A 5,272-nucleotide genomic window follows, 5' to 3' on the forward strand; every position below is an offset into this window, starting at 1 on the left:
AGACTGACATCTCAGAATGTTCAATTAATGACAATAATACTCTGTAATTTTATAAATAATGTTAAGTCTCTCAGTCTGAACCTCTACATATCTGAATAATACAAGAGATGCATGATTCATATATAATCAGTTATCTGAGTTATAAACAACTGTATTAAATAATCTCTTGAGAATTCTACTGATCTGAGATATTAAACAGCATCAGACACTTTATCTAAAACTGAAACTGTTATTTCTCTATCACTTTATAAAAGAATTGTAGAAAAGACCTGCTGAAATCACTTAATATCTCTGATAGAATCTGATAAGATGTGATAATTAACTTCATTATTAATCTCTCTAAGAGTAAGTGTTATAGAAACATTCTGATCATTATAAACTGATTGAGTAAAGATATAATATTAGAATCTTATGATAAGATAAATACTGAATAATTCATTGAAGTCTTTCTATAAAGCTCATTCTATCAGATACATGAATTGCTGAGATCTATAGTATTGAATTAAGACTGTCAATTCATGAGCACTCTCTGAACAAGAATCTGTCAAGTTCTCAAGATTATACACTGTTTATTAACTATCTATCACTCTGAGACTGATGATGCATCAGAACAGATAATTCAGACTGTAAAGAATTATCTTTATAAGTTCTGTAATCACTTATAAGATAATTGATATGATTTTCTTCTACACACAGAGATCACTATCAATGACTAAGATACTGTCTCAACAGATGTAAGTCTGTTCTTTCTTACACATAATTATTACATGAAAGTGTTAAATCTTCTAGAGATCACACAGTTCATACTAAACCTCCGCAGTCTGAATCAGATCACTGATAATATAGTAATAAAGCTCTGAGACACTCATGACTGAGCAGAAGCCTTCATAATAAGTGTTAAATAAGATTAAGAGAACTGAATTAATTTTCACTGAGATCTCACTGAGTAATATAAGATAGGAAATCTGATATGATTGAATCTTAAGAATATACAGATCACATGCTCATCTCAGACACTGAATTATTATCATATAAAGTATAAAGTGATAGAAGTTCTAGACAGTTATAACTATCATCTTGATATATCATCAGAAATTCATAATATTTTTTATACAAGCTTGCTCTGCTGCACTGTCACTGATCTGTTCTCTTCTCAAGTGACTTTCAACTGACAGCCGCCAGGAATCATAGAAGAAGATAATGAACTGGTATGAGAGATTGAAGATATTCTTGATAAGAGATTCTGCAGCTGCAGCTGATAATATCTTGTGAAATAAGTTAACTATGATTATCTGACCTGAACTCTGAGCTTTATATTATCTATGACAGCAGCTCTTGACTGATGAGAACTACATGCCCGCGACTCTATATCACTTCTGAAAAGAGAGAGTTAATGTGATAAGCTGCACCTGATTAATTATATAGACTATTTCATTACACTTCACAGATTTCACTGAAAGCTTCAATTCTCAGTCACTGATTCTTAGCTGAAAAACTTATGAAATTTCTATTCTTCTGCTCTGAAGCTTCACTGTGTATGTGTATAAATATTCACTTAAATCACTGATTCTCACACTTTCTCTTTCTTTCCTGCTCTAACATTTTTCACTTTTGTATTATAAGACCTATATATTATACTGATCTATTCGGCGTAGACCTCTTACAAAATTAATGATTTCTCTCATTGATTTCACAGACAAGATATGTGAAGATAATCTTGAGAAATATAAGATTCTCTGACTTCTGATAAAAATGAATCTCACAGAGAGACTCTATTTTTATACTATCAGAGACTGAGTGTTATTAAAAAGTATTACTTTTATACAATGTATATATACTTACTTCAGTAATTCATTCCCTGTATATATGAGTGAGAATTGCAGCTTTTTCATACTGTACAGCTCTTATTGAGATGATGATACTAGTGTGTAACTCACATAGCTTCTTAATTTAGTACATACTGTATATATATAGCTCTGTGTACTGAGACTGTATTAGTTATTATAATCTAATATAATACTTACTTTTCTCATATCATATTCATTTGAGAGAGAGAGAAAATATAACTGCTGTTTTTTTAAGAGAAAGTGAATAATTAATTATTATAGAAGATAATTTGATTTCTACTGTATTTATTAAAAACGTGATTAGTCTATACTCTTCAATTTAAGAATTTCTGAGAGTGTTTTAATAGTTTTCATATCAGCTTGAAATTAGTGATGATTTGAAGAAGAGAAAAGAGAGAAGAAAGAAATAAGAATCACTTATCTTTATAATATAAAAACAGAGAATTACTGTAATTATTTATTCTAGTAATAAAGATCTGTTTTCTGCATGTATCTCTGATACAGACTTTATTATTATTATTATTATTATTCTTCAATTATAGATGTATGCAGTCAGAGACTATGACATTTACCTGAGAATCTTTAGTTCTCAGAGTTTTTCCTATATCTATAGAGTTAACTATTATACATTTATCAATTTCAGATATGCAAAATCAGAAAATTCCAGCTCAGAAAACAAAAACTGTTTATAAATTATAGTATTTCAACACCTTCTGACACTTTGAAATCATTTGAAAACATCATGATAAAGGAAAAGAGAATATAGTCTTAAAGATAGACACATTAAATAGATAGATAGAAAAGAACAGAAAGAAATAAGTACAGTAAAGAGAGCTACAGAATAAGATCTCTGCAGTTTACATCTTAAGCTATATACATATTTTAACACTCTATATAACTGACTGTCATCTCTGTTCTCTCAGGCCTGCTTCAGAGGTTATCATTCTCTCTAAAGAGTCATCACTCAGCTAGCTCCTGTAACTAGCTTATTCATAAGTGAAATTCTCACTAAGAATAACATCAGAGCTACTCAATTCTAGTTAAGTCTCTAATCTTTTAACTGTCAATCTCAGCATTTCAGCCTATTAATTGATCATCACAGTCTTGCTTATACTAATCATCTATTAAGAGCACCTAGATCTCATCTCATCTAGGTTCTTGCTAGGCCCAGAGTGTTCTAATCAGATAGTTTTTAAATCTTGATTTCTCAGAAGTGAGTGTCTAGAGTGAGAAGGATGAGACCTAGTCAGTTAAACTTAATAATGATTTGCTATTCTGTGAGTATTCTAGATCTCAATCACTCTAGTACTGATCTAACTTGAAGTGCTTGAGAGGCTGTTAATTCTAAGATCAGTGAGAATTAGCATCTGAGAACCTCTGAGATAAACATCTTAAACTTGATAATGATTTGCTATAGTGCACTCAGAGGTCTCTGATACTGTTTTATAACTTAACAGTGAAAGCTGTGATTAAGATGACTCTCACAGAGTTCAAACCTGCTCTCTCTTAGCATTTATTCCCCGGGGGTAAGGCTGCTAATTGAGGCTTCATAATAGCGTAGTTAACCACTACGCCACCGGGCCTCTGATACAGACTATATGATAACTGTATATAAAGAACATTAACAGTGTATGTATTAAATGAAGATAATGTTACTATATAACACTGTAAGTGTTTCTGTACATCTTTAAAAGCTGTTAATATTTTCTTTAAGTCTCTTTATATTTGATAAGTCAGTAATATATTTCAGTACACTTCTTCTTTCATTATCATTATCATCATCATTATTAATATTATTATTATTATTATTATTATCATTACTATTATTATTATTATTATCATTATTATTATTATTATTATTATTATTATTATTATATCATTTCTGATTATCTCTATCTTTATCTCTCTTCAATACTTACTGAAATTAATCATGTCATTCTTCTTCAAATATTCTGCAGTTCTGTGAATCATTAAGACACGTGAGTGTCATCACAGATTAAAGAAAGAGAAGAAGAAGATATTTAAGTGAGAAGAGATAGATTGTAAGATATATTATAATACCTTGAAGAGACTCTGTAAGAGAGTAGAATGATAACAAATTCAAGTAACAGTTCTGATGAATTTAAACTGAACTAAGTATAGAAATAATACAGATGACATCACATGTGAGAGAATGAAAAAGAAGATAGTGAAGAGTCTTATATAGTAGTAATAAAATCAGAAGAAGTTCTGAGAATAATTTGAGAGCAAGATGAAAAGAGAGAGAGAGAAGAAGAGTATTACTGTAAATAAGCAGTGATAGAAGAAGATTAAGAGAGTATTAAAGTAAGAGATAAAGAAGTCAAAACTGATAAGTTTTTTATTTATTAAGAGATAATGATTTTTGATAATACTTCTATTCTCTAAATAATTAACAGAAGCTGATAGAGAAGAAGAGAATTAAGATCTTATTCAGATCTCAAATACACTTTATAATTCAGAATATTGAGAAGACAGCTCTACTCTCTAAGTATGTTAATCTGCTTACTTCTGAGATAGAACCTGAGATAGTAGATTAGAAAATGTGAGATTTTGAGATACAGATTAATCTGACTAAGAGAAAGTAGTAAGAATTCTTCTCTGAGAAGATAGTGAAGAGAGATTTTAACATAATTATTATCTCAGATAAGAAGAAGAAGAAGAATGAGAATAAGAAGTGAATTATAAAGAATAATAAGAAGAATGAGAAAGAGAAGAAAGATAATAAGTAGAAAAAGTTTTTTTCTTTTTATATTAGTTAGTTATAAGTTTATAATTATTAATAATTGAAATTAATTTTAAGTTTCTAAAAATTATTATACAAGTTGTAATCAATATCAGGAATAATATATATATATATATATATTTAACTATCATGATTCATAAATCACTATAATGTATAAGTATCAACATTTTTTCAATATTAATATTTATAATATTAACATATTTTTAATAATATTATCTAATAATATAATTTGATAACACTCTCTTTCACAATATTAATATATTTCAAGAAATATGACAGAGATTAATCAAGATTGTTGATTTACTTTTATATATTAATGATATTCAATCTGAGTTAGTACTGAAATTATAACTAAGCTAAAAAAGAAGATTATTTTCTCTTATAATAATTCTTCTTACATACATCAGTAGACTGACCGTGTGACCGTGTCTGAAACCAGGACCAGATTTTTTGATAGTTTCATTACCAATTCGACTGATCTCATTACACGGTTTTAACATTAGATAGTAGTCTCATACTGTCTCAGTGAGACTTACTGTCTACTCTTGTCACATTTTTCAAATGAGATCATGATTTCCACTTCTCAATTTAAATTATTTTTATTGCTTTAAATGACTTTAAATCTCATTTGAGTGTTATCAAAAAGCATTACTTTTTAAAA

The sequence above is a fragment of the Blastomyces gilchristii genome (genome assembly GCF_000003855.2).
Source record: "Blastomyces gilchristii SLH14081 genomic scaffold supercont1.7, whole genome shotgun sequence".
Lineage (NCBI taxonomy): Eukaryota > Fungi > Ascomycota > Eurotiomycetes > Onygenales > Ajellomycetaceae > Blastomyces > Blastomyces gilchristii.